The following is a 23,366-nucleotide window of genomic DNA, read 5'->3' on the forward strand; positions in this document are numbered from 1 at the left end:
TTCTACATGCTTCAATCATGACTATGCAATAAAGTCTCCATAACAACCCAAAGGGACAGATCCCTGTAGACACTGAGGTTCCTCAGAGAAGGTATGGAAGACCTATTACCCCTCTCCCTATGCACCCCTTCACCTGCACCCATAATTTATGATAACCAGAAAATCATAAATTATGTTTCCACGAGAGACACTCAAAACAAATCAATCTAGAAGTGAGGGAGAAGGAAGCTATTTATGGCCAGTTGGTCAAAACCACAAGCAAAACAACCACAGATTCAGAAGGGGAACCTCAACTCTGGGGAAGGACAAGTTTAAGGACTTATGCTCAAGCTATAGAATCTGATATGGTTTCAAGGTTGACAGTGTCAGACCCTCTAAGGCCACGCGTCTCTCGACAAAATTGCTTACTTGGTGTGGAGAACCTCCATACCTTTTGGGTGACAGAGTCTTCTGTATGATCATTATAGTGTAACAACTGTTAATATTCTTTAAAAAAGAAAATTTGCTATCCCCCTTTTTTTCAGGAAGGGTCTCAGGGATTCACTTGCCTCTGCAACTAAAGGTGTCTGATATTATGCCCTGCCAATCAATTTCCAGGTTACAACAGTTATCACTCGTATATAACAGGGCAAAGGTTTCTAGATCATAAGCTTCCTAAGCACACTTCCATTTCTAATTCCCTAGCAATACAATCACAGGTACAAAGCTACAAGCTGACCATGGACACATAATACATAATCCAATCCAAGGATATATGCTTATAGAATACTAGCTAAAACAAGCTTATTTTTATACTATTATATTTTCTATTTGTTTTGTGTTAAAACTGTAAAATTACATTAGAATTTCCACAATACTAATTATCAATAAAGTCAATTTCCTACATGAACAATAGAACAAATTCCTATTTCTGTTCATTTCTAAATGCATCCAATATCTTCTGGTTGTCTTTTATATAAATCTCTCAAACAGTAATGCTGAAAGAAAAGGAAAATAAAATTGAAGATGCTTTATTTATATAGATCTCTTAATTGTTGAAGGCATGTGTATGTTAGAGACTGGCAGCTCCATTTTCTTTCCTTACATTACACATTGTTTCAGGACACAAATAGAATGTGAGGCCCATGTGCACATTCAACTAATGCCTCGACCTTCAGATTATCATCGCTAGCATATTTTTTAATAGTTTGTGTACAGTTACTAGTAGGTAACATAAAAACAACCAGATTGAAGAGAACAAAGTAAACATTAAATTTTATTTTAAAGGGAGGAGGGGAGCTTTAGGATGGGGATACAGATCAATCATAGAATGCTTGCCTAGAATGGGCAAGAGCCTACACTTAATTTCAATTTCAAGGGCTTTTAGTTTTTCTTTGTTTTTGTTTGTTTGTTTTTGAGACAGGGTTTCTCTGTGTAGTCCTAGCTGTCCTGGAACTTGTTCTGTAGGCCAGGCTGGCCTCAAACTCAGAGATCCGCCTCCCTCTGCCTTCCATGTGCTGGGATTAAAGGTACATACCACCACTGCCCAACTTTTTTTTTTTAAGGCTCCAAGGAAAGCAGAAAAAGACAAGCCAGATGCTTCTACTATTGTATCATTTGCACTCTTTTATTCTTACCAGAAGAAAAGGGGCAGGAAAGAAACTATATAATGCAGTAAATAGGTGTCTATTTTCCTAGTGAATAAATCATCAGTCATTTATTATTTAATAAATATGTTACACATTATGGTGAACACATTTATTTGAACCTGTATAGTTACATCAGCAAGTTAGGTAAGAAGCTTCAATTCTAAAGCCAAGCAAGGTGGTACACACATATAATCCCAGTACTTGGGAGGTGGAGGTAGAAGGATCAGTAGACCAAGGCCAGTCTTGATACACAACAAGTTTGAAGCCAGTTTGGGAGACATAAGGTGCTGTCTCAAAATCTACACAAACAAAAACACTACAGAACAATTTAACTACAAACAAAAGGCTTATAACCCAGTTCTGCTAAAACAAAAATCACATAGCTTACTATATATATTTTTTGTTTTAGCTGAGCTAAGAACATAATAAACCTAGGAAGTTACCAAGGTTGATTTTAGCAAAAATATATTTACTAGAGGGCTATCTTTAAAGCAAAGAAAATGGGACTAGAGATGGCTCAGCAGTTAAGAGCACATATTGCTCTTCTCAGGACAAGTTTGGTTCCCAGCACCCATGGCAGTTGGCTTACAACCAGCTGTAACTCCAGCCCCAGGGAATCCAACACACTCTTCCGGCCTCCACAGAAATGTTACAGGTTCTGGTGCTACTGTTTCTCTTTTCCACAATTCCAACTGATGTCACCATTTTCATTATCTTCACTCTTTAACTCTCAGTCTGTTACAATACTATAGTTTTCAGTTCTCACATGTTCCACAGTTCTTCATTTAAAGGGTTGTACTCAGAGTTGGAGAGATAGCTCAGAGGTAGAGAGCACTTGCTGTGTAACCCCGACGACAGTTCAGTTCCCAGCACCCACATAAAAAGCCAGGTATCCTGAAAATGTCTGCCGTTTAGTTCTGAGGTGCCTGACTCCCTCTGCTGGCCTCTGCCTTTACACAAGCATGTGCACCTGTACATATACTCACTCACACAGACATATCCACACACAAATAAATTAAGCCTTTCAAATTGCTTCTACTTAAAAACAATACAAAACTCATCTAAGCTAGGCCTATGAATGCAGCTGAGTGGTAGATGCTTGACTAACATGCACAAGTCCCTGGATTCAAGCAAAGTTGGAGATTTTACAGGTTACTTTGAAGTTCTAGTAATCAAGACACTAGAGTACTGGTGAGCTAAACAAACAAATCAAAGAAACAGAATAGATGCCCAACATAAACTGATATCAATATGCACACACTTGTTTTTTACAAAAGGACAAAGGCAATTCTAGGAAAACCATACACATTCATGAGTATGACTGTGTGCATGCTCAAATGTATGCAGACACAGACACAGACACAGACACACACACACACAGACACACACAGACACACACACACACACACACACACACACACACACACACACACAGACTCTAGATGTAGACATATACTTTTCTCAAAATTTAACTCAAGGGTAGTGTTGCATGCCTTTAGTCCTAGCACTTGAGAGGCAGAGGCAGGTAGATCTTTGTGAGTTTGAGCCATGCTGAGTCTACACAGTGAGATACTGTGTCAAAAATACCAAAACCAACCAAGCAAAAAACCCAAAAGTCCAGCTCAAAAATGGATCATAGACATAGCTGCATGTGTATATGTGTGTCTGTGTGAGTGAATGCCTTGTGTGTAGATGTACTCAGAGGCCAGAGCAGGGTGTTAGATCCCTTTGAACTGGGTTATAGATAGCTGTGAGCCACTTGATGTGGGTGCTAGGAACTGAACTCAAATGTGCAAGAGCAGCAAAAGCCCTTAACCATGAGTCATCTCTCCAGCCCCCCCCCCCTTTTTTTTTTTTTTTTTTGGTTTTTCGAGACAGGGTTTCTCTGTGTAGCTTTGCGCCTTTCCTGGAACTCACTTGGTAGACCAGACTGGCCTCGAACTCACAGAGATCCGCCTGGCTCTGCCTCCCGAGTGCTGGGATTAAAGGCGTGCGCCACCACCGCCCGGCTCTCTCCAGCCCCTTTTTAAAAGTTAATTTTATTTTTTCAGTTTTTTGAGACAGGATCTCAGTGTAGCCCTGGCTGGTCTGGGACTCACTATGTAGAACAGGCTGGCTGTGGACTAAGAGTTCTATCTGCCATTGCATGTGCTAGGATTTAAAGGTGTGGGGTCTCAATTCTGTGGTCTCTAGTATAAAATGAGACACTGTCTTAGGGTTTCTAATGTTGTGATAAAATAACATGACCAAAAGCAACTTGGGAAGGGAAGGGTTTATTTCATCTTACAGCTTATAAATCCATCACTGAGGGAAGCCAGGGCAGGAACCTAGAAGCAGAAACTGGAGCAGAATCCATAGAGGAGTCCTGCTTATTGGCTTGCTTCTCACGGCCTGCTCAGCCTACTTTCTTATAGAATCCAGGACCACCAGCCCAAGGCGGCCTTGTCAACAGTGATTTGGGCCCTCCCACATCAATCAATCAAGAAAATACTTCACAGGGTTGCCCAATGGCCAACCTGCTGGAGGTATTTTTTCAATTGAGGCTCCCTCTTCCAAAATGAAGAGCTTGTGTCAAGTTGACATAAACAGCTATCTAGAAAGTAAAAACAGTACAGAGAGGAAGGAAGAAAGGAAGGAAGGAAGGAAGGAAGGAAGGAAGGAAGGAAGGAAGGAAGGAAGGAAGGAAGGAAGGAAGGAATGAATTACAATTTTTATGATGTTGAGAATAAATTCAAATATATCTTGTCTGTAGAACATTACAATTTTTGAAAGGGGAGGGTAGATTTTGAAAAAGCACCAAACACACTAGGCAAAAATGCTTGTTGAAGAATAAAATGTATAGTTACGGTCCCACTAAAAAGCAAATCTAAAAAAATATTGAATCCTTTTGCAAACACCCTTCTGTGGAATGTCTTCATGTTCTTAGAAGTCTAAGTTACATCAGAAAACAAACAACTGATTGCAAAAGAACAGGGTTACAAGAAAAAGAATGGATCTAAATTTTTCTATTTGCAACTGGGAAGATGCTTCAGTGCGTAAAGTTCCTGTTGTGAAAGCATGGGAGCCAGATCCCCAACCATGGCAAAAGCTGGGCAGTAATGGGAAGTTAAAGATAGGAGGATCCTGAATACCTGCAGGCCAAAATGGTAAGCTGCAGGTTCAGTGACAGACTCTTATCTCAGAAAAAAAAGAAAAAAAAAAAGAGGGGGTGGGGGAAAGAGACACCTAACACTGTCCTTTGTCCTCCACATGCACACTCTACACATGTGCAAATATGTATGCCCCATATACAATTGTTCTCCTTTTTGAGACAGGTCTAAGGAGCTCTGGCCATTCTGGAACTCACTATGCAGAGCAAGCTGGCCTCAAACTCAGAGATCTACCTGCCTCTACCTCCCAAGTGTCAGCACTAAAGGTGTGTGCCACCACTCCCACAATTTAAAAAAAAATTTCTGGCTGGGCGGTGGTGGCGCATGCCTTTAATCCCAGCACTCGGGAGGCAAAGCCAGGCGGATCTCGGTGATTTCGAGGCCAGCCTGGGCTACCAAGTGAGCTCCAGGAAAGGCGCAAAAAACCCAAAAAAAAAAAAAAAATTTCTGTTTTATTTCATTAAAAAAAAAATTAGGAGCTGGAGAGATGGCTCAATGGTTAAGAGAATTGACTGTTCTTCCAGAGGGCCCAGGTTCAATTCCCAGTACCCACATGGCAGCTCAAAATCATTTGTAACTCTAATTCCTGAGGATCTGACTCCTTCTTTTGGCCTCTAGGTGTGTATACACCCAAAACACTCATACACATAAAATATGTTAAATTCAAATTTTCTAATTAAAAATTTTAATTTTATTTTTTAATTAAAAATTTTAATTTTATTTTTTGACACAGGGTCTCATTAGTAGCCCAGCCTGCCCTAGAACTCATTGTGTAGCACAGACTGACTAGGGATCCACAGCAACTCCCCTTGCCCTTGGCTTCTCTAGTACTAGGATTACAAATGTGAGCCATCATGCCCTGGTTTCATTATAAATAATCTTTTTAAAATAAACAACTTACTTATTTATTTTACTTTTTATTTCTTTTATAAATAATCTTAAGCAAGCATGTACTACTTCATTTTTTTATTGATTCTTTGGGAAATTCACATCATGCCCCCCAATCCCACTTTATTTCCCAGTTTTTCCATGTCTGCCTTCCAGCTTTGTAGCCTCTCCCCCCAAAAAGAGAAGGAAAATACGAGAACAATAAAGATAATTAAAACAAAACAGAACACTTCACTCCTCCGTCTTGCTCCACTCTCCATCACATATTCATTTGTCATAGAGGCCTTGGGAGCTGCGGTGTGTCACACAGTCACTCTTTTGCCCAAGCAGCTTTACTTGCAAATGTTCACTGCAGTGAGCTGTTGGTCTGGTTCAAGGCCCCGGGCTTCTGCCTCACCAAGGACATCCTGCTGTTACCCCTAGTCATGGAGAGGCAGGGGCTATGGTTCTACAGGACCAGTTCCTTCAGTGGCTCCAGCAGGTCATAGATGGGGTAGATGTTGGGGTAGGCCAATTCAAAGCCCTGGATCTGGGCCTGGGTGGTAGCTAAGTTGGTCAGTCTGGGCATCCACTGGGACCACCCTCCCAAGTGAGGGTCAGGGCCATCTCTCCTGTGCCCAAGCTATCAGGGCCAGTTCTCCCCAGCATATGGTGAGGGGTAGCATCAGCTCTACCATTGCAGAGTCCGGTGGTATTGGGCCTCAGTTTTCCCAGGACCATCAAGGGTTGGGGACAGCTCTCCTGTGCCCACAACACTGGGGCCAGTTGGGGGAGGCAGCTCTCCTGCTGAGGCAGCTAGTGAGGGGCCAGACCAGCTCTCCAGTGTCCAGGCCAATGGGGCTCCCTCTCTAATGGTCCCCAGTGATAACACTGACCCTGGCTGTAGTAGGACCATGAACCTACTAGATATGGCCCTTGGCTGCAGCTCAGGCCTGGACATCACCATGGCCTTGGGTGGCAGTGCAGGCCACTCGGATCAGTAAGGCCCCCAGCAGTAGTGGCATGGTTCTCAGACATCAGCATGGCCTCAGGTGGTGGCCCAGAACTCGAGCATCTGTATGGCCCTCAGTGGTAACATAGGCCACGGACATCAACACCAACCCTGGTTGCAGTAGGGCCATGGACCTAGACATGGCCCTTAGCTGCAGCTCGAGCTGTGGCCATGGCCCTGAGTGGCCTCGGGTGGTGGCCCAGACCTCAAGCATCCAGATGCAGGGCTTTTGGTGGCAGCACAGGCCATGGACATCAACACAGACCCTGGTTGGAGTACAGCCATGGACCCAGACATGGTTGGAGTAGAGCCATGGACCCAGACATGGTCCCTGGCGGCAGCACAGGCCACTCTTCTCAGTCTGTTCCTCACCGCCATTGCATCTTTGGTTCTGCTTCTCTCCAAGGTGCACAAATTGCTCTCACTTCTCCTTCTCTCCCATTTCTCCACCACAAACCTGTTCATCGCAGCCCGCTCGCCCACCTGCCCACCTGGGCTGTTTGGCACCTGTCAGCCTGTCAGCAATGGAAACTTCTGTCCTGGGCTAGAGAGACAGCTCAGAGGGCTGGAGAGATCTTGCAAGCTGTTCCAACAGACTTGAGTTTTACTCCCAGCATTCACATTGATTAACACATAACTACCTCTAACTCCAGCTCTAGGAAGTCCAACAAACTCTTCCGGCCCCACACATACCTGCTCATCTGTGTATGCATGCATGCAAGTGTGCGTGTGCATGTGTGTATCTCAAGAGTGGTACACAAATATTTTTAAGAAAAAAAATTTGTTTTGTTTTGTTTTGCTTTTTTTTTTTTTTTTTTTTTTTTTTGAGACAGGGTTTCCCTGTGTAATAGCCCTGGCTATCCTGGAACTTACTCTGTAGACCAGGCTGTCCTCAAATTCACAGAGATCCATTTTTCAATCTTGTCAGTTAATGAAAAACAAATTTTGGGCCAGGTGGTGATGGCACACACCTTTAATCCCAGCATTTGGGAAGCAGAGGCAGGCAGATCTCAAGTTCGAAGCCAGCCTGGTTTACAGAGCGAGTTCCAGAACAGGCTCAAGAGCCACACAAAGAAACCCTATCTTGAAAAAACCAAAAACAAAAAAACAAAACAAAACAAAACAACAACTACTACTACTACTACAACAAAAAACAAATTCTGGAACTGGAGAGATGGCTCAGAGGTTAAGAGCACTCGCTGCTCTTCTGGAGGTCCTGAGTTCAATTCCCAGCAACCACATGATGGCTCACAACCATCTACAATGAGATCTGGTACCCTCTTCTGGCATACAGGCATACATGCAGGCAGAACACTGTATACATAATAAATAAATAAATAAATAAATCTACAATTAGAAAATAAAAGTAAAAGGAAACAAATTCTAAGATGAGAAGGCTGGGAAGATGGGTCAGTAAATAAAGTGCTTGCCCCAAAAGAATGGAGGTAGGAGTCCTGATTCCAAGCACCACGTACACACCAAGTATGCATAAGCAGCCCACTCTTAATTCCAATACTTGGAAGGCCTGAAGACGGGGATCCTGAGTGTAAACTGGATAACTGGACTAGCCAGAAAGGAGAGACCTAGGTTCAATTCAGAGATCCTGCCTCAATGAATTCAGAGAACAGCAATCAAGGGAGATTCATGATGTGAGACTCATGCCTCCAAACACATGGGAACACGTGTAAACGTGCACACGTGCCCCACCTGGACATACATCACACACAGAACCGTATTTCTTAATTGTAAGATGAAAATTCCCTAGTTTTCTACTACCAAACTAGGAAAACAGGTCTATAGAACTTACCTTCTTCTCATTTCAATGAGGAGCCTAAGGCAAAGACTTAGTAAGCTTCACTGAACTCCCTCTCACCATAACTACCTCCGTCCTCTTCTGAGAACTTTTCCATTACAAAGACATGCTGTGATACTCATCTCCTGGTCATCATTTCCTATCTACCATCCTCTCTCCCACAAGTCCTACACACACACCAAGTACTCTGCTTCTACTCCTGTCTTCAACACGCAATAACTGCAGTTTTAATTTCAGCTCCTCAAACCAACTGAATCTTTGTCCTGTCATAGTAAGTCACATACATTTGAAGCTAAACCAAGAATACTTCCTAGCCCTTCTTTTTTGCTTTTTTGGAATGTTGAGAGTTAAATTGTAGGCCTCAAGTGTGCTAGGAAACATGCTTTATCATCTTCATCTCCAGGCAAAGAGAATCCCTGTCTTGAAAAACCAAAAGGAAAAAAATAATATGTATCTGTGTGGGGGTTTGCTCATGTGCATTCAGTTGCCCGTGGAGGCCATAGAGGTGTTAGATCCCTTGGAGGTGGAGTTACAGGTGCTTGTGAACTACCTTACAAGGGTGCTGAGAACTGAACTCAGGTCCTCTGAAAGAGCAGTGCACGCTCTTAACCACTGAGCCATCTCTCCAGCCCTATTCAAAGCATTCTTAATTAAACTAACAGATATTTACAAAGTTCCTCTAAAACTGGGATAGCACTGTTAGCGGGAACAGTGACCTCACATTTACAGTTGGTTCTGTTCTTACAGCTTAGAATATAGAAGGGACATCATAAAGGAGCACACACATAAAAGAACAACAAATGCTGAGATGGTGGTGTAAATTAGACGAGTTGCTGAAATAATGAATTTAAATTTGAAGACTGAATTTCAGATAGATGCTGGAACTACTACAGCTCAGTACAGAGGGTCTGCCTAGCATGCACAAAGCCTTGCATCTGACCCCCAGCACAAGGTCTAAGGATCAGACAATGATGCTAAGGACCCTCTTGATTCAGCCCCACTAAGTCACCACTTTAATAGTGAACTAAAGACAGAGTATCCAGACACAGGCAATGCCAGCCTAGAGATGAAAGGCTTTTGGCAAAGGAGACCAACAAGGCAGGGCATCATAGTCAGAAAGGTGGAGAGGTAGCAGGAGTCCATTATTCAGTACTCTTTTAAAGGTCACTGAAAGCAGTGAGAGGCCTTTTAAGCAGGAGTGACATATATACTTGAAAGGATATCAACTTGTAAGAGACATTTAGATTTTTTAAAGATGATTAGCTCTGGGTACTGTATCACCTCTTGAGCAGGTTCAACCTCCATGTGCCTGCTTTCTCAAAGAGTAATTATTGCTTTTCATAGAGGACACTGGGAACAGAGAAGACATGGTCACTGCTGCCTCAGCTAGTCCAATCTAGCCAGAAGAATGCAAAGCTTGAGCTCTCTTCCTTCTGCTACACTAACAAAAGGTTCTTGCCCACCACTTACTTACTCACCCATTCAGTCCCATTGAGTCAAAAGAGCACTGGCCTCACACCTGTCCTCCTGAAACAAACAAAAACAAACACATATAGAATGTTTTTAAAACACATTCACAAAGCTTTTGCTGGGCAAGCAAATCCTCCCTCCCTTGAGCAACTTAGTTTCTTCTATTTCTCACACTGAACATGCCCCATTATTTGAGTAGCATATTTACAATATACTCCTTTTATGGCAAAATTTCTTTAAGGGGTTAAATTTCTATCTTTAAAAAATTGATTTGTTGAGAAACATTTCACATACTGTATGATCCATCTATATAAAAGACAAGCAAAGAGGGTGTAGCTCAATAGGTAGAGTATTTTTCTAGCATACATGAGACCCTGTTCAACCCCATAAACTGAATAATAAGTGGGTGCGGTGGTAGACACCTGTAATCCCAGCACTTGGTAGGTGCGAGTAGGAGGATCAGAAGTTCAGTTACCCTCAGTGAGACAATGAGTTGGGAGTCCAGCCTAGGTTTAATGAGACTCTGACTCCAAAATGCACACACACACCCAAAAAACAATAAATGTCATTCCTAGCATAGAGGTTAACTTTCAAATGCAGAGATTTCAAGTATACTATACCTTAGCTCACAGTTAGTACAAATGGCTTTTATTGAAGTCTTTGAAATTTATTATTATTGCATGTGTATACATGACCTATGTGTGGGGGGTACCATCCCAAGCATGTATGTGTGGAGGTCACAGGACAACTTCATGAAGTTGGTTCTCTCCATTTACTTTAACATTGTTTCTGGGCATTGAACTGAGGTGGCCAGGCTTATGGCAGGTGATTTTACCTGCTGAGCCATTTCATCAGCCCATTAAAGACTCTGGAACTGAACATTGAACCAAGAACTTTTGTGCAGGCTAGTCAAGCACTGTACCACTGAAACAGTGTATTCTCTACATATCCTCGGCTGTCATAGTACTCTATTTCTACTGTATGTGGCCTCAAACTCAGAGATCTGCCTCTGCCTCCCACGTGCTAGGATTAAAGGTGTGGGCCACTATCATCAAACACACAGCAATCCTCCTGCCACAGCCTCCTGAGTACTAAGAATACAAGTGTGCACCTCCTACCCAATTCTTGAATGTATTTGCCTGGTTAAATAGCTTTTCTAGTTGGTTTACTCATCTTGAGTTTAGGCTGGGGAAAGATTTGATGTTAGTGTTCTTCCTTTCTCTTGGCTTTAAAAAATATTTAGGTTGAGGCTGGAGAGATGCTCAGAGGTTAAGAGCACTGGCTGCTTTTCTAGGGGACCCAGGTCCAATTTCCAGCACCCACATGGCAGGTAACAACTGTCTGTAACTCCAAGATCTGACACTCTACACAGACTTACCTGCAGGAAAAATACCAATGCACATAAAATAAAAGGAAATAAATTAAAAAAAATAAGTATTTATTAATCACTTAAACAGTTAAACATAAGTAATTTTGCCTGCCTGGCTAGAATGTGTGAAATTTTATTTATTTTCTTCTTTCCTATTAATTGCCATTATTTGCTTATTGCTTCATCTTATAGCTTATATGAAAGTGAGAAATGTATAGATTTCACTTGGTAATCTTAAAACAAAGCCTGCTCAGCCAAGTGAAGTGGCACATGCCTTTAATCCTAGCACTTGGGAGGCAGAGGTGGATCTCTGTGAGTTGGGGGCCAGCCTGGTCTATGTAGTGAGTTCCAGAATGGCCAGGGATACATAGTGAGACCCTGTCTCAAAAAAAGAAAACAAAACAGACAAAGCCTGCCTTTCCCCAGATTTTATTCTCTGTATTCACATCATAGGATATAATAATAATAATTATTATAAAACTATGTTTGATAAAGATATTGGTCACATTTTAGAATGGCAATATCTAAAATATCTTAGTTCAAAGCTAGGAATGGTGGTACATAACTATAATCTCTGCAGGAAGCAGGAGTATTGTGAGTCTGAGGCTAGTGTGGACTACATAGTGAGATCTTGTCTCAAAAACTCAAAACCAGGCAGTGGTGGCGCATGCCTTTAATCCCAGCACTCGGGAGGTGGAACCAGGCAGATCTCTGTGAGTTCGAGGCCAGCCTGGTCTACAGAACGAGATCCAGGACAGGCACCAAAACTACTCAGAGAAACCCTGTCTTGAAAAAAGCCAAAAAAAGTTTGCCGGGCGGTGGTGGCGCACGCCTTTAATCCCAGCACTCGGGAGGCAGAGCCAGGCGGATCTCCGTGAGTTTGAGGCCAGCCTGGGCTACCAAGTGAGCTCCAGGAAAGGCGCAAAGCTACACAGAGAAACCCTGTCTCGAAAAACCAAAAAACAAAAAAAACAAAAAAACAAAAAACAAAAAAAAAAAAAAAAAAACAACTCAAAACCAAAGCTAGATGTAATACAAAATTGTACTCCCAGCACTTGGGAAGTGGAGGCAAGAGGAATAGGAGTTTGAAAAAGCATTTTTAAAAAAAGTCAGTCATCTTTAGCTACATAGTGAGGTTTGAAGCTAGTCTGGGTTCATAAGACACTGTCTCAAAAAATTAATAAAAAAAAACAGTAAAATATGTATTTCTATACAAACACATATACATATTGGTCCTTACACGCCATTACACTTAAATGTTCTAAGCATATTAGTTGAATCCTTGCACAAGCATCATCCTCAAGTCACAGAAGGAAACCAAGATGCTTAAGATCACATACTCTTGTGGTCTAAGATTATAAATGAACCTCACCCAATTTCTTCAACTGATCCTTAAGATTCACTTCTGACTATGCAAAAATATACAGATTATCCCATGAGAATTCTTCCAGGAAATAGGGATAGGTTTTGATGTGTAAGTACATGTATATTTTTGTCACCACAATGCTGTTGAGTTAAAGCAGAAATAAAATTTGTTGTATGTAGAACACTGCATTATAGTGTATGCTGGGGGTAGTGGTGGTAACTTTTGCACCCACAAAAGCGCCTGAACCACAAGAACTGGTGTAGGACTGAAGGAAGGACTCTTTGGGCCTTTCAATGTTTTTAGTACTTAGGAACAGTGGACACTTTTTTTCTGTAAGCATCTTTTATAACTAAGTAGTAACAGAACAAATAAAAGTTTATTTTAATAAGAATGGAGCATATTTAAAAAAAAATGATTTGTGTTTATTGGCGTGTGTGTGTGTGTGTGTGTGTGTGTGTGTGTGTGTGTGTGTGAATGTATGCCATGTATGTGCATATCCATGAAAGTCAGACAGAAGAGGGCACTTGTGAGCTGCCTGACATAGGAACTGAACTAGCAAAGCAGCAAGTGCTCTTTTTTTTTCTTTTAATTTACATTTATTTTATGTACATTTATTTTACCCACAGTGCTAGGTTTCCTGGAACTGGAGTTACAGACAGTTGTGACCTGCCATGTGGGTATTGGGAATTGAACCCGGGTCCTCTGAAAGAGCAGTCAGTGCTCCTTAACGCTGAGCCATCTCTCCAGCCCCTTAAAGGCACTATTTTTTTTTTCTGTAAGCATCTTTTATAACTAAGTAGTAACAGAACAAATAAAAGTTTATTTTAATAAGAATGGAGCATCACTTTAACTGTTTAAAAAAAAAAAAGAATGCAGCATCATGAAGTGGTCTTCAATCACATTTCACCTTTCTGGAAGGGAGCTATGGGTACAGTCTCTCTCAGAAACAGCACAGCAGGCTTCTATTTGAAATTTTACAAATATATATGATCAGCACCTTTTGATATTTTCAGTAAAACTCACTCTATATTGTATCAACTGAGAGACGTATGAGTAGGCAGCTGTAACCTAAAAACCAAGCGATCTGTCCTATCATCTATTAACACTACACTATTCTCACATTTAATGGCTTACAAGAAAAACTCTGCAGCCCCAGCATAAGAGATAAATTTAATTTCTACAACAAATTAAAATAGTAGACAACTGGGTCCACAACTACTTTAAATATTATGCAGTTCTTTTGTTATTATTGATTTTGCTTCTGGGCAATTCTGGGGATGGAACCCAGGGAGGGCTGCATGCATGTTAAGCAAACACACTACCATTGGAGCCCCACTCCCCAAACCCACAGCTACTTTAAATAATGGGTTTGAAAGCCCCATGATTATAACTACCTGCAACTACTATAAACCCTAGCGTTTAATCCACATCTCTCAGCTTTTAGAATTTATAAAAACACTGTTTGAGTGCCTACTGAATACCATGTACTATACAATAAGGTATGACTAAACTATTCTATGAGAAGTACTATTTTTCTTACCTTACATGACAGAAAGTTTAGAGATTAAGTTGTCTGACAGGACATGGCTAAGAAATGGCAGGAAAAAAAAAACCTCAAAAATCAAATATGCTGGATCCCAAAGGGCCTACTTACATCATATATATCATACTATATCATATTTTGAGCCCTTTCAATGTGAATGAAAATCTCTATCTCAATTTTGTTGGTCTTACTGTGGTTTAATTAGTTAATCAATTTTAGCTTTTTGAGACAGGGTCTGTTTACCAATCCCTGGCTACCCTGGAACTCACTATATAGACCAGGCTGGCCTCAAACTCACAGAGATTCACCTATCTCTGCCTCCTGAGTGCTGGGATTAAAAGCGTGCCCTCCACATCTGGCAGTTTTACTGTGATTTAAGACATGGACAGCAAAAGGAAAGGTGTGCATGTATGTGTACCCAGGATTTTTATTTTATTTTTTTAACACCAAGGATGGAATCCAGGGCCTTGGTCATGATGAGCAAAAAGAAATCTCTGCCACTGTGTCTGGCAAGATGTCTCAGCAGGTACAGGTGCTTGATGCCAACACTGACAACTAGAGTTCAAACCTTGGAACCCACATGGTGGAAGGAGAGAACTGACTCATACAAACTGTCCTCTGACTTCCATATTAGCATGCCTCTCTTTCTCTTTCTCTTTCTCTCTCTCTCTCTCTCTCTCTCTCTCTCTCTCCATACACACACACACACACACACACACAAATAAATTTAAGTTTTAAATACTGTTTTGAAAGAAAGAAGAAAAGCAGCTAATATGGGAGGTTGTTTCGAAGTTGAAAATTTAGAGAATTTCTTCTGAGTCACCCTCTCTATCAGATCAGAGCTACTAGGACAAGTTGTGATAGATGCTTAGCTGTGTTTTGCCTTGGTTAGTACATGACCTGAGTCCCATTCCTAGAATGCACAAGGCAGAAGGAGATGTGACTCCTACAAGTTGTCAAGTTATCCTACAATATCAACATGTGGACTGTGATGCACACCCATACATACATACATGCAAATAAATGTTGTGGAATATTTGTTTACTATGTGTGAAGATATATTGCTGTGATTGATTTAATAAAGAACTGAATGGCCAATAGTTAGGCAGGAGAAATAGGCAGGATTTCTGGGGAGAGAGAGGAAGAGGAGAAGGAATCTGGATTACACCAGAGAGACTCCAGGACACTGAAGAAGTTGGACATATGGTACAGAGCAGAAGTACCAAGCCATGAAGCAGAATGTAGATTAATAGAAACAGGTTAATTTGAGTTATATAATTTGAGTTGAGGAGAAGCCTAAGTAAGCTAAAGGCCAAACCTTCTTAATTAATAAGTCTCTGTGTCATTAGTTGGGGGCTGGTGATCCAAAGATAGTCCGACAAGAAAGCTTGCTGCAAACAATTTTTTGAAGAAATGAAGTTTCTCTATATTGTTTAGGCTGGTTCAGAACTCCTGCTTTCAAGGGAGCCTCCTGCTTCAGTCTCCCAAGAAAGTGGAATTACAGTATCACTACTATGTGTAGCTTAAGATATATCTTAAATATTGTCACTGAAATGATTTCATTTCTCAGAGATGATGCTACAAAGAATGATCAGCTTTAGTCCATCCATGACAGTCTGGTGGAAACTAGCCGGGCACTTAGAATTTGCCACATAGAAGGGGACAGAGAAAGAGCCAACAAAGAAAAAGAAAGGAAGACTGAGTAGAAAAGGTAAGAAAGAAATGGAGAAAATACCACAGAGATAAAATAAATTAAAAATACAAATGAAATGCTTGTGAGTGGATTAATTATGCTTATGACATTATAGCCAATATGCTGATGTTTTAATTATAATCTTTGCGTGGGAGAATGTGGTTATGATCTGTTTAATGCTCATTATTTTCCAATAAATACTTACACCAAGCAATGAAAAAATTTTTTCTAAGGCTTATTTTAATGCTTTGTTGTTGATTTTCTTTAGCACTGAGGATCAAATTCAGGGCCTACCTGTTAGGCAAGCATGTATCACTGAGCCACACTCCCAGTCTCATGCTTAATTTCTTTTCCTCTTTTCTTTTTTGAGACAGGGTCTCATTTCTGTCTAAAATATAGGTAGATAGATATGTAGATAGATAGATATAGATAGATAGATAGATAGATAGATAGATAGATAGATAGACAGACAGATACAGATAGACAGACAAAACAAACAAACAAATAAATAGTTTCTGGTATGTTCAGGTAGTAATACAGTGAAACCCTGTCTCAAACAAACAAGCAAATAAAAAGTGTTTCTGATATAGCTGGGAGGTGGTGGTGGTGGTGGTGGTGGTGGTGGTGGTGGTGGTGGTGGTGGTGGTGGTGGTGGTGGTGCACGCCTTTAATCCCGGCACTTAGGAGGCAGAGGCAGGCGGATCTCTGTGAGCCAGCCTGGTCTACAGAGTGAGATCCAGGACAGCCAGGACAGTACACAGAGAAATCCTGTCTCCAAAACCCAAAAAGTTTCTGATAAAGCACAATTTATACTAATCTACAAACATTCAAAACTTTAGTATAATAATAATAGGCCAGGAAATTTATATTTATTTTCAGATTATATACACAGTTTAAACATTAGCTTACAGAACAACAAAAGGATATTATTTTCCCTTTTGTTTTTGTTCTTTTAAAGATGGGTCTCATGTAGCTCAGACTGGCCTCTAGCTAAGGGTGACCTTGAACCTCTTCCTTCCACTACTCAAGTAGGATTACAGATGTGTGTCACCAGGCCAGAGAAGACAAGAATACTATTTTCTAAGACCACCACATTCAGTGGACTTCAAAGAAGTGCTTATACATGTTTTATGTTTGTTTATGTTTTTGCCTGCCTGAGTTAATGTACACCATGTGCACATATATGCAGGAGCCCTTGGAGTTCAGAAAAGAACATTGGATTCCCCTGGAATTGGAGTTACAAGTAGTTGTGAGCCATCATGTGGGTGCTGGGAACCAAACCTGGGTCTTCTGCAAAAGCAGTAAATATTAACTGCTAAGGTCTCTTCAGCCCCCTAAGAAGTGCTTTTAATTTAAAACCCAAGTAATGAGAATAGCCAAGTTTGAACTATTGAAATCATGTATCTAAGTGATAGTTAAACTTCACCAAAACATGTTCTCAAAGTTCCATCATTTCCTCCATTAGAACAGTTTTTCTATCTTTAATTCTTTAATGATACTTACAGAAGAATTAGTACAAAGATTCTGGTCAGTGGTTTATTTTTTAAGTATTGTTAGTTAAGACAACCTATAAAGAAAATGAAATTCTGTTTTAAATACTTCTATGTGCCACTCTAGTATACATTATGTATGAAAAGGGTAGAACAACAGTGGGTTACAAGGAAAATATGTTTCTCTTCTAATAAAACAGTTTTCATTTTCTGTATTCCTAAACACTTTCTTTAAGCCAAGTTATGCTAAAAGCAATTAACAAAAACTAACTTTCAAGGCTGAAGAGATAGCTCAGCAGTTAAGAGCACATAATGTTCTTGTAAAGGGCCAGGGTTCCATTCCCAGCACCCATGTCGAGCTGCTCACAACAGCCTGTAACTCCAGGGGGATCCAAAAAAATCTTATAAAAACAAACAAACAAAAAACTCTATATAATTTTATCTGAGTGATGGGTTCCTCCCCCGACCTACTCAAGTAAAATAAAGATTCCTCACACAAGTTTGTGTCCAGCTTGGGCTACATAGTGGATTCTAAGCCAGCTAGAATACAAAGTAAGACCCAATCTCAAAAAAAATAATAAAAAACAACAATAACAAAACCAAACAACAACAAAAAACACTAACCAGGGAGCCTGGCAACTTTCTCAAATAATTGTTGACTTTTAAAACTTCTTTATCATTAACTATCTCCCAAAGAGCCAGTATGTTTTTTCCATAAGCACTTACTTTATGATTGAGGATTTGAACTTTAAACTTTGATAAGCAACTCTTTGTCTTATAATCTTAATATTGCTGGGAGAGGGGAAGGCTGCCCGGGAAAAGGGAGGGAATCAGCCAGAGGATGGGAGGAGCACAAGGAGGCAGTTGAGGAGAGGGACAAATTAGAACAGAGCATAATGACACGTTTGAAATGCCAAATAAAACCAAATACTTTGTATGTTAACTTAAATAATTTTTTTTAAGGAAAACAAAAAGTAGACGGAAGCAGCTCAAGTTTCAACTATTTCTGTTAATATCAGACTTACATACAACCTAGATCATGGCTTGAGTTCCTTGGACTTTGAGAGCTCACTTTCTGTTGTTGTTTTTGGTTTGTCAAGCAGGGTTTCTCTGTGTAGTTTTGGTGTCTGTCCTGGATCTCGCTTTGTAGACCAGGCTGGCCTCGAACTCGCAGATATCCGCCTGGCTCTGCCTCCCGAGTGCTGGGATTAAAGGTGTGCACCACCACCACCACCACCACCACCACCACCACCACCACACCACCACCACCACCACCCCCGCCCAGCGAGTCAGCGTACTTGTCTTAACCTACTTATGTCATTTCAGAAGCTTAAGGGGGATATATCATTTTTGCATCACACACTTACATATTTCAGTGTAGCCTCACATTTTGCCTGTCTTGTCACTGAGCCTCCAGTACCAACATAAGGCTTTAACATAGTACCTACTGGATAGATTTATGATGCCTGAATAAATATTACTCTTCTTATTTCACATATCCATCTATCACTACACATGATTGTGGCTTATCCAACTAGCAAATCAGATTTCTGCAACTCTATGGAAGAAGAGGCTCTTGTTTGTCTTATGTATGTATAGTACCAAGTATTGTGCACAAAAAAGCAAATAAATGTTTGGTTGAATTGACTGTTTTCAATTAATTGAAATTTACTTAAAAAGCACCTCCAATTAACTAGATTCTATCCTGTTGTTTTCATTTCTTATTCTAATTACAAGAAAATTAGGAAAGAAAAATCACAATATACATAAAACATACAATTAGTACTTTATATACATCTTACTTCTCTTCTTTCTTGTTTTAAGCACAAGCAGCCTATTGAGGTTAGAATAAACTACCGGTTCGCAATAACTATATATCACTAAATATCCTGCTTAATCAATATGTTTTACAAATAATTTAAGAATAAAAATGTAGATCAAGAAAAATTTAATATATAAAGTGTTTGGTGAGATAGCTTAGCAGTTAAAATCACATACCATTCCTGAAAAAGAAAGACCCAAATTTGGCTCTATGCACCTTTGTTGGTTCATAACCACCTGAAACTCCAGCACAAAGGGACCTGATGCCCTCTCTAGTCTCCGTGGGTGCTACACACACACACACCCTACGCACACAAAAAAAATTTAATTTGACATATGCAGGAATGGTGGTATATACCCAGCATTTGGGAGACTGAGGCAGGACCATCAGTTTGAGATTAGTTTGGGCTACATATCATAATTAATAGTAAAAAATACCAATAATAGCCGGGCGGTGGTGGCGCACGCATTTAATCCCAGCATTCGGGAGGCAGAGCCAGGCGGATCTCTGTGAGTTCGAGGCCAGCCTGGGCTACCAAGTGAGTTCCAGGAAAGGCACAAAAGCTACACAGAGAAACACTGTCTCGAAAAACAAAACAAACAAACAAAAAAATACCAATAATAATGACAGTGGGTATGAATATAACAAATCAGAAAAGCATCCATAACCATGCTAGGAATGCAGCTCAGTTGGTTAAGTGATTGCTTGGATACACAAGGCTCTGCCTGGATTCCCAAAGCTACATATACCAGGTTTGGTGATGCATACTTGTAATCTCAGCACTTGGAGGTAGAAGCAGGAAGATCAAGAATTCAAGGTCACCCTCAGCTACACAGTGAGTTTTGAAACCAACTTAAGCTATACAAACTGTCTCAAAAACATCCACCACTACCACCAGGAAACAAACAAAACACAACAGCAAAAACATATACTACTATATGATTCAGCTACACACATCCTGGGCAAATATACAAAGTATTCTAAGAGAGCACATTCCAGAGATACTTGAACATTCAGGCTTACTGCTGCACTATTCACAGTAGGTAGTGATATAGAACCAGACTAGATGTCTATCAACACACAGATAGATAAAGGAAACGTGGTATATACATACAATTGAATTGTATTCAGCTGTAAAAAGAAGTCAAATTATGACATTCACAAGAGAATGGATAGAACTAGAGATTTCATGGTAAATGAAATAAGCCAGAATCAAAAGGACATAAATGTCTTGGTTTTTCCTTACACGTGGAATCTGGATTTAAATTCTATATATAAGTAAGACATGAAAGTAGAAAGCAGTATGAAAGAAAAAAAAAAAACTACGGGTAGGTGGTGGTGGGAAAACAACAGAGGTCAATGCAATATAGTCAATGAGAGGAAAAGGATGAACCAGCAGGGGAACCAGTAAGAGGAAGAGGAGAAGGGCAGGGGAGGGCAGTTGGAGAATATGTTTAATGACATCTATAAATAAAACTTTAACAGTGAAACCTATTTCTTTATATGCTAACCAAATAATTTAAGGAAAAAAACCTTCTAAATTCTTCACATTCGTACCAATACTTACTACCTTCTTCTCTATATGTATTTTTTAGATAGCAGCCATCCTAAAGGTGATACATGGTATAATTAGGACACAAAGTATTAGGGAACATAGTAAGTAACTACAGAAAAGGGATATTTAACAAAGTGGTGATTAGGAACAGTGCCAAGGGGCTGAAGAGACACCTTAGTGGTTAAGAGCATTGACTGCCCTTCCAAAGGACCTGGGTTCGATTCCCAGCACCCACATGGCAGCTCACAACTGTCTTTAACCCAAGTTCCAGTGAATCCGATGCCCTCATACAGACAGGCCAAATACCAACACACATAAAAGTTTAAACAAACAAAAACAAAGAACAGGGCCAAGAAGAGACGGGGTGGGAGTTAAATAAGAAAGGAGGCTGATTTAATCTCAGCACTTGGGAGGGAGAAGCAGTTTGAGCTCTGAATTCCAGGTCATATACTACAAAGTAAGATCTTCCTTCAAAAACTACATGAAATTTAAAAGAAAGAAAGAAAGAAAAAATGCTGTGTGTGGTGGTACACACCTTTAATCCTAGCACTGGAGGCAGAGCCATGTGGATCTCTGTGAGTTCAAGACCAGCCTGGTCTACACAGTGAGTTTCAAGACAGCCAGAGCTCTATAGAGAGATTATGGAGGGGGAAAAAATAAATAAATAAATAAATAAATAAATAAATAACCCAAAGAAAGAAAAGAGAAAAGAAGCTGGGCCTATAATCCCAGCACTTGGGAGCCAGAGGAAGAATTGCTCACAAATAGGAGGCCAAATTAATTTACATAGTGAATTCCAATTCATCCAGTGATACACAGCAGACAAAATTTCAAAAATTAAAGGTGTGGCAGCACACACTTTTAATTCAGCAGAGGTAGGCAGATCTCTGTAAATTTGAGGTCAACCTGGTCTACATGACAAGTTTGGGGCTACACAGTGAGACTGTCTCAAAAAAGGGGGGAAGATTGCAGGGAAAATAATTGACAAATTACAAAAACATATGGTCAAGATTGTATAGTTTCTAGCATAGAAGCTCTCAAACCATGGTCCTATGGTCAACAGCATAAGCATCTTCTAGTAATTTGTTTAAAATGAACGTTTTGGAATCCCATGCAAGAAGAGTTCAACTGGAAAGTCTTGACAGTGCAACTTTAACAAACTCTCCAAGGGATTCTGATGTACACTACAAACTTAGAGTCACAGGGCTAGTCCCATCAGAGAACTAGAATTACATCTAATTAAAGGAAGTGGTAGCATGTGCTTTCAAGTGCACAGGGCCTTTAATATATATTTATGTTATATTAAATTAGGAGCAAGAGCAGAGAGAGTACTCAACTTCAGAGGCCCTGTTCCTCTTAATTACTACTGCTCTCAGGAAATGAAAAATATATTCTTTTAAGCTTTCCAAAAAATATTGACAAAATATGACTGTATGCCATGCCCAAGAACCACTAACCTGTGTCTACATTTTTTTGGTTTGCTTTCTTATTGGTTTTGGTGATGGGTATAAAAGCCAGGGCCTTGCATATGCTAAGTACATTCTTTACCACCACAAATTTTGATGTTACATTGTCATTATCATTCCTTCCATCATGTTTTCTACAACCCTAAGAGTTTTTAAGTAATTTTTGAATTACAAACACTGTTAAAATCGATTAAACAGACAGCACTGTTTCTCTGAAATATTATCTTTGGTAATTCTTTGAGATCTTTCAGGGGAATATTCCAGCAAAAAAAAAGACTGGGATTTACTCTCTCTTTTCCTAGAAACAATACCAAGATTATTCACTCGAAACATTACTCACTTGAAAGAAGTCTTAGCCTAGAATTTTTTTCAACAGCAAATAGTGTCCTAAATCTTTTTGTTGTTGTTGTTGGTTTTTTGAGACAGGGTTTCCCTGTGTAACAGTCCTGGATGTGCTGGATCTCGATCTGTAGACCAGGCTGGTCTGAAACTCACAGAGATCCACCTGTCTCTGCCTATCAAGTGCTGGGATTAAAGGTTCAAGTCACCACCTCCTGGCTAGGTGTCTTAAGTCTCAATCAGGGCATTTCCAATTATAAATGCCCAGGGCAAACTTCCATCTCCCTCTAGTCACAGTTAAGGTCAAAAGGGAAAAGTTCTTTGAGCATTTCTCTTTGCTAGGCTAATTTTTTGGGGTGAGGAGAAGGGTCCGAGATAGGGTTTCTCTATGTAACAGCCTGACTGTCCTGGTACTCACTCTGTAAGACTAGGCTGGCCTGGAACTCACAGAGATCGACCTGCCTCTGCCTCCCAGGTGCTGGGGTTAAAGGTGTGGGTTGTTTTTCTGTTGTGTTTTTTGCAGAAGGCATACAGCCTTTGGAAGTAATTTTAATTTTTAGGCAAGTTGCTCTCTGGTCTTTCTCTCTACATTATATTTGGCTCCTTTTGTTGACTTCTGAGTTCTATGAGTATCTCCCTTCAGATATAGTCTTGCTAGTCAGCTAACTTCAAACTCACTGAGTAGCCCAGGCTGTCTGTGATCTCCTAATCTTAGTTTAGCCACCCTACAGCTAGGCATTTACCTCCACACTTGTCTCCCACTCACATCTCTTAAAAACTTAAA

The 23,366-nt window shown here is 40.3% G+C and overlaps 1 protein-coding gene across 6 annotated transcripts in view; it reads right to left on the minus strand.

Moving 5' to 3' along the window:
• The window catches only part of Csnk1g1 (casein kinase 1 gamma 1), a 147,094-nt gene that overhangs the window by 100,716 nt on the left and 23,012 nt on the right, over positions 1-23,366 (minus strand). For 5 of the 6 annotated variants that reach the window (XR_005091924.1, XM_028866481.2, XM_028866488.2 and 2 more), the window contains exon 2: positions 9,948-9,996. The exons of the other annotated variant lie outside the window; for it this stretch is intronic. The gene's annotated coding sequence lies outside the window, so the exon portion shown is untranslated. The remainder of the gene's footprint in view (positions 1-9,947; positions 9,997-23,366) is intronic. 6 annotated transcript variants of the gene reach the window in all.

The sequence above is a fragment of the Peromyscus leucopus genome, chromosome 7, assembly GCF_004664715.2.
Source record: "Peromyscus leucopus breed LL Stock chromosome 7, UCI_PerLeu_2.1, whole genome shotgun sequence".
In the NCBI taxonomy this organism is placed as follows: Eukaryota; Metazoa; Chordata; class Mammalia; order Rodentia; family Cricetidae; genus Peromyscus; species Peromyscus leucopus.